This window comes from Periplaneta americana, chromosome 10, assembly GCF_040183065.1.
Source record: "Periplaneta americana isolate PAMFEO1 chromosome 10, P.americana_PAMFEO1_priV1, whole genome shotgun sequence".
Classification (NCBI taxonomy): domain Eukaryota; kingdom Metazoa; phylum Arthropoda; class Insecta; order Blattodea; family Blattidae; genus Periplaneta; species Periplaneta americana.
In genome coordinates, this window is record NC_091126.1 from 75,707,989 (window position 1) to 75,726,970 (window position 18,982).

At 35.2% G+C, this 18,982-nt stretch overlaps 1 protein-coding gene across 2 annotated transcripts in view; it reads left to right on the plus strand.

The window, feature by feature from the left end:
• The first annotated feature begins 9,050 nt into the window (after positions 1-9,050).
• The window catches only part of LOC138707797 (uncharacterized), a 46,658-nt gene continuing 36,726 nt past the window's right edge, over positions 9,051-18,982 (plus strand). Inside the window, exon 1 of one of the 2 annotated variants that reach the window (XM_069837726.1) lies at positions 9,051-11,321. The gene's annotated coding sequence lies outside the window, so the exon portion shown is untranslated. The remainder of the gene's footprint in view (positions 11,322-18,982) is intronic. The other variant, XM_069837727.1, reaches the window with a different exon arrangement.

The following is an 18,982-nucleotide window of genomic DNA, read 5'->3' on the forward strand; positions in this document are numbered from 1 at the left end:
AGCTGGTTTTGCAAATTGGCTACTCAATTGTAGTATTAAAATACAAAGAAATTGAATGTCCGGAGTATCATACATGAGATTATGCTTAATTATAATGTATAATTGCGAATTTAGGAATATAAGTTAAATATAGTAACCATAACCTATAATTTTCATATGAATGGCAAGGCATTGAAGATCACTGAATTTAGACAGGAAGGGGCAACTGGTACAGTAAACATAACCTATAATTTCAACATATCTAAATATTCATGCGGTGCAATTGAAAATTATTGAATCGTGCATAAATTAATGTACAAGAATTTCGCAATATTTACTCGAAATAAAGGCAGGTTTTACACATACGAACAACGTCATTCTCACACCATAAAAAATATTACATCTTAACTTGCAAGTGATTTATGTCTGAAGTGTCTCATAATCATTGTTTTAAATTTTATTAATGAAATTACACTACATTTTAGAGAAACATATGTTACTGTTTATGCATTCCAAATAATTTATATAGTTGAAACGGCGCCCTTCGTGATCGGGTTAAGCGAGTTACATGGTCTGCCTTACGGCCTGTATCACGATGGCTGTGGCACAGTCTATTGCTCCTAGTACTCACAGCGCTCCAAGCGGCTAACAACTAACGCGAGAATTGGAAAAAAAATCATCCCAAGACTGTAATATTACGTTGTAAGCAAAGAGAATTATGAACGTTGGCAAAGAGTATATTCCGTCGATGCTGCTGCCACTTACAAGCAAATTACTTTAAAAAGGAGTCAAATCCGGTAATTTCAAAATATCAGGCAAAGAATTTACGAAAAGGAGGACATTTCTTAATTGTTTAAAAATCCGCTCGGACCCTGGACAAAGACCTAAAAAGGAGGATATGTCCGGACAAAAGAGGGCGTCTGGTCACTTTAAACCAGGACTGCACAAACGGCACGCACAAGCACAAGCATAAGCGCGCGTCGTCTAATAGCTCGCCGGAAAGCCCAGATCACATATAGATTGCTCATTCCTATGTTAAAATCGGTTGCACTTTGAAGAGAACAACCGCCAGGATCGCCACCCGTCCGTGAGATGGCAGTACAGTCGCTAATGCAATTAAAATGGGAGGTATGACGTGACTCCTTATGTAACAACTAGATGGCAGCATAGTAAACCTGACAAAAGTTGCTACCGTCAAAGCCTATAATGCGGAGCAATTTGGATATATATGACCTAGGCGGAAAGGTACATCGGAATGATGTAGGTCTACTATAGGTAGAGGATAGTCCACGCAGCTATCTGGTGTGACTTGTATTATCAGTAGCTATTTCACTTTGCCTATGTAAGGTTACATAATGGCGGAATGTAAAAGACGGAGAAGTGAACATCAGGCAAATTCTTTCAATATTGCATGGGAAGATGCTTATTTTTTCACAGCAGCTGGCGCCAATACTCAGTCCCACAAACGTTTGAAAGAAAGAGGAAAACATAATATAATTCAGTTATGTCAAAGCAAGCGCATTTTCTCACTTTGAAATCGTGCGCGGGCATCAAGTGCTAGCTAGGTATGGAAGGAGGTAGAATTATGTATATGAATAAGCAGCCTATTGGATTAAGAAAACAGTGGTGCACAAACTTCAAACTGAACATGAAATTTTGTGTCGTTATTTTTATATGGCTTCTTTCTGTTTGATATTTTATTTATTGTCTGTAAAACAAAAGTACTAACACCAATTTCTTAATATTCCACTTGCATTTTAAATGTTAATAACGTAATAAAGAGTTAAGAAGGAATATTCACATAAATTCCATAGTTGTACAATTATAATATATTAAGTGGATAAAACACAGCATTCATAAAGAAAGTGATATTCCAAAAAATGAGATTGAGTATGACAATAATGGTAAGTTGGAATCGATATAGATGGTATCTTTAGTCTTAAACTAATCAATAAACTAATCAAAACAATATTATAATACAAAGTAAAGTTACCTAGGTATATGTTTTAACTGTAACTAATATTACATAACAAAACTATTATCGCATTATGCTTTTAAGGCGATATTGGTGCGCAACTTCCTATCATCAGAATATTAAATTATTTTCTAAAAATCTGCTGAAACTATAGAGTTGACGTTTTTACAACACATGGGCACGTATCTTTTGTTTATGATGTAATAGTAGATGTTTTGTTAATTCATTTCGTTACAAATATTTTCACAATTTTCAATACTCTATCTTCTATATTACGTATTTACGATATATTAGATTTACGAAAAAAAAAATTGTTTCAGTACCTGTTAGGCTACTAAATAAACATAACTGAAAATGTCACTTTTCTGTAAAAAGAAGTTGAGAAGATATTCATTAAAAAAAAAAAAAAACAAACTCGTAAAAATGAGCATTAAAATTAAAACGTACATTCTTACAATGCACTTATACTTCTCAGACAAATATAAACATTAACATGGATACAGTTTTAATAATATCTCTTCCCATTATCCATTGAATGTGCTGGCCATCCCTGTATATAACGCGACTAAGCGGCATATACTACATCTTTCTTCTGTCTTTTTCCTCTCCGCTGTAAAGCGCTTAGGCTCTTCTGAGCTCTAAAGCGCACGCTTGCGCCTATGGGCATCAGTTGTCATGACTGATATAATGCGTCATTACTAGTCCACACATACAGATACGATGGTTTTGTTAGTGAAGATCGCAGTAAAAAGGTTCAGGAGTTGAAAGTTGCATTATTACATGAAGTACAGTACATTAGAATTTAATATTCAACAATTTAAATATCTCTTTTCAGGGAAAAGGCCAGCTCATTGTTGATATGTTGAATAAATTACGGGATTTCAGTCGTAAACTTACACTTTTCGTAAGTCAGTTTCGGGAAGGTAATATGGCTCACTTTCGAACGATAGCAACTGCTCGTGATGAAGTCATGTTAAACGATTAAGTGCAAATATTAATTGAAATTCAAAATGAATATTTCTAGATTCCAAGATCTTGTCTTAACTGGAAAGAAGTTTAAAGTTATCATAATAAATTCCTTCAACACCAGTTGAAACACTCTCATACGATTTATAGGTCGGCCTGGTTGGCGCAGTTGGTATAGCGCTGGCCTTCTATGCCCTAGGTTGCGGGTTCGATTTCGGGCCAGGTCGATGGCATTTAAGTGTACTTAAAGGCGACAGGCTCATGTCAGTAGATTTACTGGCATGTGAAAGAACTCCTTTCGATACACCGGCGACGCTGATATAACCTCGGCAGTTGCGAGCGTAGTTAAATCAAACATATCATTTAACAATTTAAAGCTTGAACTTATTGATCTTCAACGTGTCCTAAGGGCTAAAGACCGTTTGAATAATACTACTAGCCTGCTTGAGTTTTACAAGACTGAACCTCAGCAATAATATCCACGACTACACAGGCTGGCTGTGAAAATGATTGCTATGTTTGGCTCAACATTTATATTTGTGAGCAATTGTTTTCTATAATCAACTTTAATAAAGGCAGGCATCGAACATCTGTAACTTTTTTATGTTTAATATTGGTCGACCAGCAAACTTGCTATACAGACCACTGTTAAATTATGGAATATCACATGCAGAATATCATGCTGAGGTTGGCTCTAAAGGCTCCTCTAATTAATTTAAATTAATTAATTAAACTTTTTTGTGAATTATATGAACAAAAATATGATGATTTTCTGTGTTAAGTTATGAAGAGTCGTCAGTATCACTAAGAAGGATGTCTTGAGGGAGTTTTCTTTTAAGTCGAGATGGCTGACAAGATCTTGCTCCAATGTTATATGTCAGAGCTCCAGGAACACCGGGAAGTTTGTTGAAGAAAGATTTTGACATTGAATGGATGTACTGTTCTGTTCTAGTGGAAGAATTCCCAATTCTTGATGCAGTTGTTGATTTCTTACAAACCCGGGGGCATTTGTTGCAGTACGCAGGAACTTGTAGGCGATGCATGTGTGTCTTATTTGCAGTCCCCTACACTGGCTCTGCATAAGTTAAAAGAGGTCGTACAAGCGAGGTGTAGAGTAGCATTGAACAGTCCAATCCAATTTGTGAACGTCTATTAACCAAAGGGTATAATTTTCGAATTCTAGAAGAGGTTAGTGTAACAATGCGAGTTATATGGGCATTCCATGTGAGTTTCGTGTCTAATAATATTCCCAAATATTTGACAGCTTCTTGACTAGAGAGCCATGTAACTTGTTCATTTAGAAGAACCAAAGGAGGTGGATTATGAATAGGCCTTAAAGAGAAGATTTTAGCTTCTGTCTTGGTAATGTTAAGTAGTAATCTCCAGTCAGAGAACCATTTAGACAGCTCCTGTAAGGATGTCTGAAGAGTGCTGATTGCAGTATTTAGGTTACTATGAGAATAAAAGAGAATTGTATCGTCAGCATACATAGCTATGTGTGACGGTTGTAAACATGGAATGTCATATGTGAAGATATTGAAGAGAAGTGGTGACAGTATAGATCCTTGTGGTACTCCGGCTAAAACTGGACGAAGCGTTGATTTAATGCCATCTATACGTACTGAGTACTGACGCTCGGATAAAAAACTTTTCACGATGCGTGTGAGATAGTCAGGAAAACCAATTCTATATAATTTTAGCATTAAACCATCATGCCAAACAGTATGAAATGCTTGGGCAATATCCAGAAACATAGTGGCAGTATACTGTTTTTCTTCAAAGCCTTTTATAATGGATTCAGTGACTCTTTGCAGTTGGTGTGTTGTAGAATGTTTTTGACGAAAGCCAAACTGAAAGTCTGGTATTATCTTGTTTTGGAACGTAAATTTACAAATGCGATGATGAATAACCTTCTCAAACAATTTCAATAGCGTAGGCAGTAAGCTAATAGGTCGATAACTTGATGGCAAGTGCTTAGGTTTGTTAGGCTTATGGAAAACAATGATTTCAGCAAGCTTCCAGGCTCGAGGAAAGTACCCAATTAAAAGGGCAGCATTGAAAATTATCGTCAAGTAAGTAAGAGCTTTGTTGGTGAGCTTCTTTAGTACAATGTTGAGTATAAGATCATGGCCTGGAGATTTTTTATTTGGAAGCCTTTGAATGAAGTGAGACAATTCTTGTGGAATAGTATAGGAAATTTTCTCTGGGACAGTCGCTTTATTAATATTTTCTATAAGTTCTTTTTCTAATTCAGAGGTAGTCTGTTCATTTTTATTCTCGTTTGTGGTGAATACATGTTGGTAATAAGATGCAAGCAAGTTACATTTCGACTCTGTGTCTGTGGCTATTTGAGAGTCTAACCGAAGTGTCGGGATGACTGTTGGCTCGCGTAGAATACGCTTTGTAGCGTACCAAAGAGTATTATCAGCTTCAGATAGAGATGATAAGTAAGACTGATAGAACATCTGTAACTGATGTTTCGTTACGATCATTACTGTTCCTTTCAGCTGCCAACAGCATAAAAGCCCCTTTTCATGTACTGATAAATAAAAATATACCAACATGATATTGTATATTTAAGTAGCTATAGAATTTCTATTATTTCTGTAAAGTAAATATTTCTTTATTAATTAATAATAGTCCAAGATAGTTTTGTAAACATTGAACGGGAATTCATTTCATGAACACTCGTACTATTGCTTTCTTTTGTGTACATTTTTTACGAGATCACTCCTTCTTCCAGTCCACCCTGTTACAGAGCGCAGCCAATATCTGCATTTCGCTCGCAAGCTCTGAGCCGTCTCTGAGAGCGTAAACCTTGTGCAGGACATCCCTAAGTGCACTACATAAGGACCTTCTAAATGCTACTGGACCTGACACTGGAAACGTGAGTAAACAAAGTGTTGCCATGTTGGTGCTTTTGTCACGATCTGGTGCTTTTGGGAAGCCATTTGGTGTCAAAAAATGTCATTTAGCGACATGTCGAAATTCTGGTGATTTTAGAGTAAGTTTTGTTAAGTTGGTTATTTAACGACGCTGTATCAACTACGAAGTTATTTAACGTCGATAAGATTGGTGATAGCGAGATGTTATTTGGCGAGAAGAGGCCGAGGATTCGTAATAGATTACCTGGAAATCACCTTACGGTTGGGTAAAACCTCGGAAAAACCCAACCAGGTAATCAATCCAAGCGGGGATCGAACCCGCACCCGAGCGCAACTTCAGACCGACAGGAAAGCTCCTTAACCGACTGAGCCACGCCGGTGGCTTTTTAAAGTAAGTCTAGTGATAAATCGCAGGTATTGGACGCACAAAATTAATATTTGATTTATTCTGCTTTTTCATTTATTTAACATCAAATATTAATTGACTGGGAAATGGTAGGCATTACTCAGTGTTTCAAAACAATGTGTGACCCTTTATCCAATTTAAATCTGGGGTGTCACGTTTCCACGTGGGGATTTCCCTTCCTATCATCACTGTATCAACTCACAGAACAGGAATTATGTCATGAGCATTAAAAAAAACGGAAAATAGAAACGAAGAGGTACAGAAGTCACTGCATCTCTGTTTTGTTTCATTAGCAGTTCGCTTTTATTTTAATCAGCTGCCGAACTTTTCCCTACGCAACGACCTTTTTTTTTTAACTTCTACGGTACTTCATAAGAAAAGTGCAGTGTGGAGTTCACTGTTACTGTTTGTGAAAATTCCTACACATAACATACTTTATTATTTCTAACTCCTCCATTGTCAAATGCTGATATTGAACTTGTCTTCAATTAATGCATTTTACCAAACCTCAGAGTTTTTTTTAGTGTGCAGTCATACATAATTTGTGCAGTAATAAACCAATTTGTGCAGCAATAAAACAAATTTTTGTGCAGTAATAGAAGTTAAAAGACAACAGATACCAAGTGAAAGCAATAGCCTTGTATTCATGGAAATGTGCATTGTGAAAGTTACACACAGTTACAATAAACAAAAGTACAAGTTATGTAAACAATTATAGCATAATTATGCAAAATTGATGTAAGAAATTAACACGTAACAGCCAGCAGTATCTTAGAATGTCTTTTTATTTGTTTTTGTGGCGTTATCTTTCTATGGGCTGTCTCCTTGACTTTTCTCGGCACAGCTGAAAATGCCAGTGTAGTACTCTTGTGACAGCTACGGACGATCGTAGGTACATCGTTCACATTTCCGGAGCCAGAACAGTACTACTTCCCAAGGATTCCATTCAACCAGAGGTGGCATGTTATAGTGAACAAAGAAATAAAGGTTCTCGGTTTCAGTACTCATTCTGGCACGTTTCGTACACTTCAAGCTCACAAGTCTCTCCACATCAGCACTGTGAGGCTTAGCCACAAGGATACGAGCAAAAAGAGTTGCTAGATTTTTGTAATTCGCTGAAGAGGCAAAATATTTCACATTTTCTGCAAGTGTTTTGCCGTGGTGAATGTTTATATTTGGCAAACCCTTACTATCTCGATACTGAAGGTCTATTTCTGACAGATCGAGATCACTGTCAATGGTATTAAATACTGCCGCTATATCTGCATCCTTGGACAGGTCGCAAAACGGCTTCAAAATGTCAATCATTCTTTCATCTAGATTGAAACGGTCGCTTAAGAAATTTATGAGGCCCTCTTTCACCTCCACGTATATGGAATTAAGTTCCTGTTATCAGTAACATTGAGATTGTGTCCCTTACTTCTTTTTGGTCGTGATGATCCGGAGCCGCAATCAGATCCGGAAGTCAGATCAACGCTCTTCAGCTGTCTCAAACCACATGGGAGTACAGTAATGCTTTCTGCGAGTGTCGATGTCCAACCTCCCAAGATGGGATCTTTAAGGAAAGATGATATTTTTGACTTCACGGATTCAGTTAATCTAGCCATGTCAACAATATCGGTAGAATTTGACTGAAGTGCTTTTACCTGCTGACGACGAACAGTACATCGGCCAGAAATGTTAAGAATCTGAAGTTATCCTCCGCACAGAGAAATTTCACGTGACCATAGCAAGAGCTATCGGGACGGTTTTTTGTGAAGTGCTCTGCCGTGTCATCCGCGAGTTCACCAACAACAACAACAATAATAATAATAATAATAATAATAATTATTATTATTATGCCTCGTCATCTAATTAGTGACGCGCATGAATGGATCAACTATCTATCTATCTATCTATCTATCTATCTATCTATCTATCTATCTATCTATCTATCTATCTATCTATCTATCTATCTATCTATCTATCTATCTATCTATCTATCTATCTATCTATCTATCTATCTATCTATCTATCTATCCATCCATCCATCCATCCATCCATCCATCCATCCATCCATCCATCCATCCATCCATCCATCCATCCATCCACCCACCCACCCACCCACCCACCCACCCACCCACCCACCCACCCACCCACCCACCCACCCACCCACCCACCCACCCACCCACCCACCCACCCATCTATCTATCTATCTATCTATCTATCTATCTATCTATCTATCTATCTATCTATCTATCTATCTATCTATCTATCTATCTATCTATCTATCTATCTATCTATCTATCTATCTATCTATCTATCTATCTATCTATCTATCTGTCTGTCATTATTATTAATATTATTATAATTATTATTGTAATTATTATTAATATTATTATTATTATTATTATTATTATTATTATTATTATTATTATTTCCGGTAATTTTGGTGCCGATTTGTGCCGCAATAAAAATTGCTCAAAAAACTCTGACAAACCGAATTTGAGAAATGGAATGAAAATTGCAACACTTTATACTATTATGTGCATAAAATTGGCCTTCAAAGAATCGACAAATGCTGGCATAGCTACAATTTACTAGAAGATATAGTTATAAGTAAATTGGTAATTTGACAATTTCTCGAGAGAAGGATGTCATCTTTAAAGAAATGGGAGGTGAGGAAATGTTCTAAGGCTTGAGGTAGAAATATAATTTCGGAATCATTGGACATATCTTTCATTTGTAATTTAACACAAATGCTCCCATAAAGTAAAATTAGTAAAATGTATATTTTGGTGATTTTTGTACTATTACTTCGTGATATTTGATTTGACGGATTGGCAACACTGAGTGAACATGGTGGACGGCTGGTGTGGTGACGCACTTGTGAAATCATGTGAACATAGGATGACTGTTCATTGCTTCTTGTATAATTTGTCTCTAGTGTAATCGTTGTGGGGGTTAATAAGTTGACATATTGTAAGGGAGTTGTGATCTTATAATTGACATAATTGCTTTCATAGTGAACAACGTTTGAAAGTGTTATTATGTTGTTACCAAACTTAACCTTAAAATGCTTCCCAAGTGCAGTGTTCCAGATTTTAAATCGAATTATGACAAAGAAAGTTTATTTGTACATGTATTTTTGTTTCCGAAAGATAAAGATTTAAGGGTTAAGTGGACATTTTAACCAAATAAGTAACTCAGTGGTTTGTATAAAACATTTTGATTCCGATTTCGTTACCAGAGAAGATAGATTTCCATGTGTGGACAGTTCGTTTATAATGTGGCTAGAAAACATTGAAACCTCAAGGAGCATATCAAACGATTTTTTAAAAGTCTTCCCTCCTATTTAACTAAATTTTTACCACAGAAAACAGTACCCCAGTGAACGTTTAGCTACTGTTGTTGCACTTGATAAACATCATTTTGAAGTAGTGTTCTAAGAATGAAATCATTTTCATTAGGAGAATTATCAATAACTTCATTTGTATCATCTTGTTCAGATATAAATATCTCTGCTGTTCAGAATGTATCAGACAGTGTATTGGATAAGTTTGATGGTACATTAGACCATATAGGCCTACATAGAGTTGAAATTGACAGAAATAAACAGGGAGTTTTGATTTGTATTGGTGGTCATGTTGCACATAGTGTACTTAAATAATTGGGATCGAACACAGAAGAGTGTGAATCCTTTGTGTCAAGTTGAACTACAGGCAGATACTTAATATCTATTCTTCTGATTTAAGGCTACTAAACTATAGGACTTAGACACAAAATGCCCATTATGCACCCTAAGAACTGGAAATCAACCCAGAAGACCGCAATGCGACACAGGCCTTCGATACTGCTGGGTTTAATTTCCTGAATTTCCTCAGGAGACAATATATGTTTTCCGAAAACGATGTTTGACTTGGCTTAAAAGTGGGCAATCCAGCAAAATGTGCGCTTATAACTCAACCTCCATCCCACATTTCCTACAAGTTGAGGCATCACAAAGGCCCAAAATGTGAAGGTGCTTATTTAGATGGCAATGCCAGTCAAAAGCCCTGTAACCCATCTTAGAAAAATTATCCTTTTCAAAATCAGGAGTTGTTCAGTTGAGACAGGTTTTGGTTCTCCAATGAGTTTAGCCTGTCTCACAGCTATTGCAGATCTCCAGGTTCCCAGTAGTAAGATTCTCCTTTAGAACCTGTTTGATTATACACTTAGAAATACAAACACAAGGTTCTGGGCCATAGCATTAGATGGACTTAATAATTTAAAATATTACAAACTTTTTATTTTGATGCCTTAAACCGGTGGTTCCCAATCGGTGTGTCGTGCAGTCCCATGGGGTGTGTCGCGAAATTTTGAAATTGAAAAATAAATTTTATGCTATCTAGAAAGTCTCTTTACAACTCATTTTTAAATTTGCAACGAAGTTTTTGATACGGTACATTTTATTTTGAGGCAGACTTTACCAATGAAACGTGAACACCTGAAACAATGCTGAGTTAAATTTTTCTGCCTGGTGATAATTCGAATGAAAGTGAACACTGCAACAATGCTTAGTAATTCGTTTACTCTTCCCACTTAGTAATAAACAGAATTCAGAATCGTCAGAACATATTGGTCAGTTTGAGCAGGTGATAGTGCGACTATTTTATCAAAAGTGTTTTATTTAGATTTTATCATGGACAAATTTTTAATTCAAAAAAGACAATCTGAATCAAGTTCTGGTTTAGATGACAGTAGTGATAATTCAAATAATGTGAGGGAAAATTCCCTTCAGGGTTCACAAAAAAGTACTGCGTTTCTTAAATATAGTGATGAATACTTGCAATATTCTTTTACGTGGCTTGACGACGAATATAAACAAAATCCCGAGTGTCTTATATGCGGAAATGTTTTGTCAAATCAGTCGATGGTGCCGAATAAAGTAAAAAAATATTTATAATTGCCATTTTCAACGTCATAATTGTGTGAATCAGCATTTTCTACCATGAAAATAGTGAAATCTAAACAATGGAACAAACTGCTGCATCTTGAAGACGATTTACTTGTTGGTCTGTCAACCAGAAGGCCACGTATAGAGAAATTCTGTGCAACCCACCAAGCGCAGACTTCACATTAATTTAAGTAGGTGAGTTTTAAAAAAGACAATCTTTTATCGGACATCCAGCATAGATAGGTTGGAATGTTTGACACATACCTTAGTTTTTTTCTAATGCCACTCAAGTTGCTGCTTATTTTTATTATTATTATTTTTTTTTTTTAGAATTTTCGATTGTGTGTTAATATTGACCTATCTACAACACTGGATGTCTGACTATACAAATAAATTGTTACCAATACTTTTTCTTCTGGTTGAACGCGCCTGAAAGGCGTTCCAGCACCTTTTTCTTGCATTTTTCATCATGAAACCAAAATATGTGTGAATAACTATGTTTTTAATATAACTTTTCTTTTAATTCTGCTTAGACCTTGTAAGTCTTCATTGGACGAAAAGGAGGTTAAAAATGACAAAATTCCCGTGCAATGAACAGTAATCATCTCCCTGTCCGCTATAAAATATTCTACACAGAGTTCCACCAAATTTTCCTCCAGAAGAAAAGCACTGGTTGTTATTATTATATTATTAATAATAAAAACAAATAAGGGTGTCGCGATCAACGAGTTAGAGAGTATAGAGCGGCCAAGTTGTCCTGTACAGCGCTCTTTGCGGTGCCACCGCGAAACGCGGCAGATATGAAATAAGCGACTACCGTTGTAAAAATTCGTCTGCTTACAACGTTGTGTATACGGAGGTAAGAACTACGAAAAAAAAAGAACAAAAAAAAAAAAAAACATGCTTGTTGTGTGTGCTGCATGTAACTGCAATATCAAAAGAAAAAAACCAACTGATATATCATATTCCAGGTAAATTTTATGAAGTTAAATCCATAGTTTTGTTAATTAGCAGCATTTTTTTTCATGCGTAAATGTGTAACAAAACCCGGCATACATACCGTGTATACTACAGTATTTTTCTTTTCTTTGCAGATTCTCTTTGAAAAAAAAAGAACTGGTTGAAACAGTGGGTAATAAATGTGAAATGAGACAAAATGTGTCCCTCCGAGCATAGCTTTTGTGTTCACGACACTTCTTGTGTCCTTCCTTACTGCTTATAGAAGAAGACGATATGCTGTAGCTTATAAAAAGTAGGCCTATTTTGAAGACAAACGATTAACCAAATAAATGGTTCACTAGTAATGGACTTAAATTAAATACGGATAAAACCACTACAATTCCGTTTCAAACCTAGTGAAAAACTAAGAGCAATAAAATATGAAAATTGTATTGAGACAGTGGCATCTTTTATTTCTCCTCCTTGTGCCCTTAGGCCTACTGCTTATAGAAGAAGACGATGAGCTGTAGCTCATAAAAAGTAGGCCTATTTCGAAGACAAACGATAAACCAAATAAATGGTTCACTAGTAATGAACTTAAACTAAGTGCGGATAAAAGCAATACAATTCCGTTTCAAACCCAGTTAAAAACTAATACGCCTAGCAATAACGTATTAAAATTGTATTTCGACACTCGCATCCAAAATTCCGCAAAACTCTCGGGTAGGCCGTATTGTTGTTAGTATTATGACTGGAAGGACATGAAAGAACATAATTGAGCACCCACGTGCAATAATGAGGTAAGTATGAATGTATTTCGTAACTATTTACCCTATTATTGCACGTGGGTACTCAATTATATAATAATAATAATAATAATAATAATAATCTGTGATGCCACAGCCCTTGAAGGGCCCAGACATCAGCCGGCTGTTGGCCTGACGTTCACATTTCGAAAATTATACACTACTGTAACAAAAAGAAGAAGAAGAAGAAGAAGAAGAAGAAGAAGAAGAAAAAAAAAGAATTGTTGCAACGTGTAGAGACTGGGAAAACAATTTAATAAAATCATCCGAATCATACTTGTTCATTTTATAGGCAATCTTGCAGATCGCATTTAAAAAGCTAGGAATATAAAAATTTTCTTCAGCATATTTTCTGGAACTCTTGTCATGCACACATGACAATTTTGCTCGGGTTATTCTTTTAAGCTTTCCTTGTAGGAATAGCTGAAGGGTTTTTAATTTGGCGTACATAAGTTCTTTATTTTAGATTAAGTTACTAGCACGTATTTGACGAAACCCTAGGTTTTCCCCACTTCAGTTTAACTGATTTATGCAAATGAAATTTTGACAGCTTCACGATTCAAATCTTACTTATCGGCACGCCCACTTTGTCTTGGGCGCTTAAGCTAATAGCGGACAGTCGTTAACAACGAGTTAGGCCTGTAAAGGTGCGTACACACTTAGCGAACGAACAACGAACGATTGCATTTGTTGATTGATATCGGTATGTGTGTACGTCGCAGCAAAGGCAAACCGATCGTTTGGTTTGCCTTCGGAAGTGATCCGTCGCTTGTCGGTACATCAAAGGAAGTTGGTATTCGTTGTGGACGGGATTTGCCACTAGCTTGTAGTTCGTAGCAGAACGCAGCGCTTAGTTCAATTTCACTAACAGGATGTCGAAACTGGAGTGGACGGAAGGCGCTGTTATAAATCTTATTAATGCACATATAGGGAGCAGGAAACTTCATGAAATCCCAAGTATCCTACTTGCCACAATAAAGTAAGAAAACATGATGTTTGGGAACCTATTGGAAAGATGTTCAGCTGCAAGATAGGCGAGTCAAACACGTGCAAAATTTGAAAATTATTTTTGTTTATTTATTTTCAGTGGATACATATTTTTTGTTTATTGTAGGGAGCAGAAGTCAAAACGAAAATTGAAAATTGAATCCCTACTGACATCATTCCGGAGGGAAAGACAGAAGTCCACAAAAAGATCTGGAATGGGGAGTGATGAAGTGTACGAGTCAACTTGGTTCGCGTATAAACATATGTTTTGGACAAATTCACGCCCAGAAAAAACAAAGTTCCAACCTTGTGCACACAAAATAAATTATTGGCACTGAAAAGTGTCTTTTCGTAAGCATGATGCGCATACGACAAACACAGACAAATCTCTCTTTTTAGTATTTTAAGATAATTATTGTCAGTGAGGTATCCGTGTACTGAAACTTTCCCCTGGGGTCTATTTCATAAAAGTAATAATTTAATACCATTACTGAAAAGGTAATAACATTAAGTAATATTATTACTGTTCTGTTTCATAAAAGTAATAGTTAATAATATTATTTATTATTGTAAACGCTCATATTATTACTAAAATAAATAATAATATTACTAATGTATTTCATAAAGCAGCAAAGATAATTAAATTTATTAATAATATTAACGTTAGTTCCATGACTGTATTTTAAGTACCTACCGGTAATAGTTTAATAATTTGTAAAAAGTAAATGCCAATGTAGGGTTAGATTTTGAAGATAAAACCACGAAAACATTTGAAATGGATAATTCTGACTCAAATAGTGATGAAGAGGGAGTGTTTGTCCGACGTCCAAGAAATTTTAGACAACGAATATCCTACAACCATATGCAAGAAAGTTACGAATATAATGAAATAGTTGACCTTTCAATTCGAGAACTTTTCGCAAAAAAACTCTGTTTCTTCAAGTTATTGTCACGTCTTTTCCCCATTTTAAAAAGCATCAGAGACAAAATGAATTACTAACAAAATCCCTCTCCATACTTACAAATACTTACAAATTATCATAGGCGCCAATGTAGGTGGACCAATCTGAAAATGAAAACTATCTTATCTAATTGTAAAAGAGGAACAATTGGAAAGGGTGAAACCTAAATTAAATTCAATTACAGTATAGAACTGTTAGAAAGTAATTACTGTATATTTTACATTATTTTATGTTATTTGAATGATTGAACTTAACGTTTTTTCCCTCCTTTCTCGTCATTTTTCAAATTATAATAATTGTTCAGAAAAACATGCCTATGGGACATTTACATCACAAAATACAATAGTATTAATATTTTCTGTACCTATTGAAATGTTTTTTCAATATATACTTGTGACAACCTGAATCTATATATACTCTTCACTAATTAACATTGTGAAGATCTTGGTGAGCCAAAATCTTTTGCAGACATATATCAACAAGTAGATCTATTACAAAATATATGGACTACTTTAAACCACCCCTATTGAGGGCATAAACTAAAATTAACTTACGAGATTTATAGGTACCGTATTTACAATTCCACATCACAATATCTAATTAGAACATATTTGCATTTTGTATAGTCAGGTAACTTCTTGAAAATACTACTTCAACATAATCAGCAATAAAACCCATTAAGGCAATTTCAGTATTTTTATTAATTTCGTCATAACATTAATCTTCTACAACATCCACACATTCAAACTCAAACACGATATTTTCTAGGAACGACTTCACCGCGTAAGTACTTATGTCGTTATTGCATTACTTATTTATTTTTGGTAAAAGAGTAATTTTTATGTGTATTTATTTACGCTTGCACCAATAATTTTTAAGCCTTTTTATATAAGTACTTGCGCAGTATTCCGAATTATAACGGAACTTGAAATATCTTGCATAAGACGCTTTGCAGGGTCCACTAACCCTGTCGTTAACACTGTCCTTAAGGCTGCTACAATATTGTCATCAAAAGTTTTCACTGCTTAACATTTTCATATGGTACTTCTTTAGATAACGAGGTCCAAGTTTTACAGACACGCGCGCGCGCGCACACACACGCTTCTGTCACTGATACACTGTTTTTGGAATTGCAAACTTTACAACAGCAGAGACGTGAACAATTAGGAATGATAAATATCTATTCACAATATTTTAGACTTATCATATTGTCTCTTTTACTCGCAAATCAACTGAATCAAATAACAGAAACAATAACTTCGAGTTGCAGTGATTTACAATCTTATCTGAAATAAATTGTCTCCCAAACCTTCACACATATTACGATTTACTCTGTTGTTGCTATTAAAGATAGTACTTCAAAACTTATTTCATTCAACAACTGTTAACAGAGAGAATAATATAAATAGCTGTAGAGTGCAGACCAACTAGATTATGTTTGTCAGCCTTAACCTCAAATCATCTGGCTACTGTACATACGTATTTTATGACTCGTGCAAAACGTTTATGAAACAGAATTTAGTCGGTTAATAAAGTTGTTTTCATGACTGTAATACTATTACTTAATATTATTACTGTGTTTATGAAACAGGCCTGCACTTGCTATAATTATATTTTCGTCTGCCTTTATAGCGGACAATCAGCGAATGTGAACGTTTTCTGACAATTTGCTGATGATTTGTACGTCGCTTCAATCAGCGAACGAACAACGAAGTTTTGCTTCATCATTCGTTCGTTGTTCGTTCGCTAAGTGTGTACGCACCTTAATACACTTGCAGAGTTTTCGCCAGCGAGAAATGTGTTGCGAGAAAATTAAAAAATTGATAACATGGATTCAAATGGACGTCCACACACTGGAAGAGTTTCTCGCTCAATGCAAAAACCTCGCGCGAGTTTCTCGCTGGAATCGGTAGCTCAGCGAATTTTCTTGACACATTTATCAAAGATGTTTGACATTTATACTCTTTATGACGATTGAATGTAGAAAAAGATATCACTGGTGGCGATGAATTGTATTGTTTTTATTTGAAAATGAGGAAAGATGACTGATAATTGCAGTCAGAAACTTATCGAACTTGCACCATATCACCCGTAGGCCTATTTATATGATACACGGGATGTAAACTATAAAAACACGAAACTTAAAGAAGAAATCTGGAGACAAATATCAGAGTATCTGAAAATAAATAGGGCTATATTTTATTTTGATGAGATTTAATAGTATTGATTAAACATTTAAAATAATGTATCTATATGTCTTAACAGTTTACGTAATTTTAATCAGAATATAGCAAAGAATTCTCTATCGTATCATGAATGGCAAAAAAAAAAAAAAAAAAAAAAAATTGTGGTCCATTGAACCTGAAATAACGCCTAAACGTATCATCATTCAAATCGAAACCAGTGTCCAAAACTCGCCCTTATTTTCGTAAGATACAATGTGATTTTCAGATATTTCTGGCTTTAATTTTAGGCCTACTTCTTCTTTTCATGAACGAATTATATTCATGTAACTCCATTTCCTCATCATCTGAATACTCAGATTCAACAAAGCGTTCGTATGTAATTTGTAAAGTACGACAATATACTTACAGGTTATATATTTAAGTACGACAATATACGTAAATACATGACCTATAATATTTCCTCCAACGAGTCATTACTATAATCAGAAAAATGCTTTCTGCATGAAGGCAGTGCATAGATGATCATAGCGAGGTGTGATCTGTGATAGCGAGAACTCGCCAAGTGTGTGGAGGAAGGCTCTTCGCCTCTTTCTCGCAACACATTTCTCGGTAGCGAAAACTCTTCAAGTGTGTTACGGGCCTTAGATGCTATAGAGAGGCAGTATATCTGTGATAAGCGCTCCCTGCGGAGGCTGACAGTACTATGGATCGTTCCCTACAAAACATGGCGGTCTATAGTACCGCCAGCCTCAACAAGGAGTGCTTATCAAAGGTATACTGCCTCTCTATTATTTTGATAAATGTAATGATTGTTTTTTTTTCATTTGTGCTTGTGTACTGGTACCGTTATATCATATCATTTATTTTTGTTAGCTGCCATGCAATGTACAGATAGACATGTCAGTATATTTAATTACAATAAAATTCTTGATGCGAATAAATATTATGAAAACAAATAGTCCCTTAACACCACCTTAAACTTATTACAAATTTGAAATTATGTCAAGTAGTAATTTGGTTATAATGTGGCAAACTGAAACAACGGGAGACTTTGAATAATGTGTCCCGTAGTTTCTAATGAATATTTTATTTCATATTCTTGTATGATACAGTTTCAATAATAATATTTCACAACATTATTATTATTACTATTACTATTATTATGTATTTGTATTAATTGTAGACTAGGGTCAGTGGAAGAGCAGGCCTTAACTCTGCCAGGTAAAATAAAATAAATTATTATTATTATATTTTTCGGATACATCAATATTTAATTTAAACATTTCGCTATTGTTTTTGTAAAAATACTGATTTATAAATGAAAAGTAATAATTAAAACTTTAAAATTTCCACAAATGTCTCATTCCCTCGGATTTAAATGAAATGTACCGTAAATCATAGTATTCGTTTCTGGATAATTAAACCCTCTCAATACAGGTACCATTGCCCCAGAGAATTATAAGATAAGACGGACTGAGCATAAGCGAAATATCTGTAGGCCTATTAATAAGTTTGTACCATCAAGAGTTTAGTATTTATTGTGTTTATAGGGCCTACTCCAATTTTATTTTTATTAATGCGTAGGGGTCTTTTTGTTGACAAAGATGAAAGTCAGCACTTGCATCACACACAATTTTTCATTATTGCGTCAAATGTAAGAACAGTTTTATTCAGCAAAAACCTCTGCCTAGTTGCGAGACACGTGTGAGATCAAATTTGTTTCAAATTATATTAGACTACACGATGTGTCCATCACGCGAAAAGAAGTGTAGCTAGCTGTGGGTCCTGTTGTTTCTGATAACAGTGTTAATCGTAAGTATCTTATCGTTTCAATAAAATGTGGTGAGTTATGAACATGAGTACCGGTAACTTTCTATTAGTGTCATTCTTTAATTATTATGTTGCATGCTAAGAGGTTATTTGTAGTTTCAATAATTTCAGTTTTCAAAAGTTTTCTGTGTTAGTTCCAATTTCAA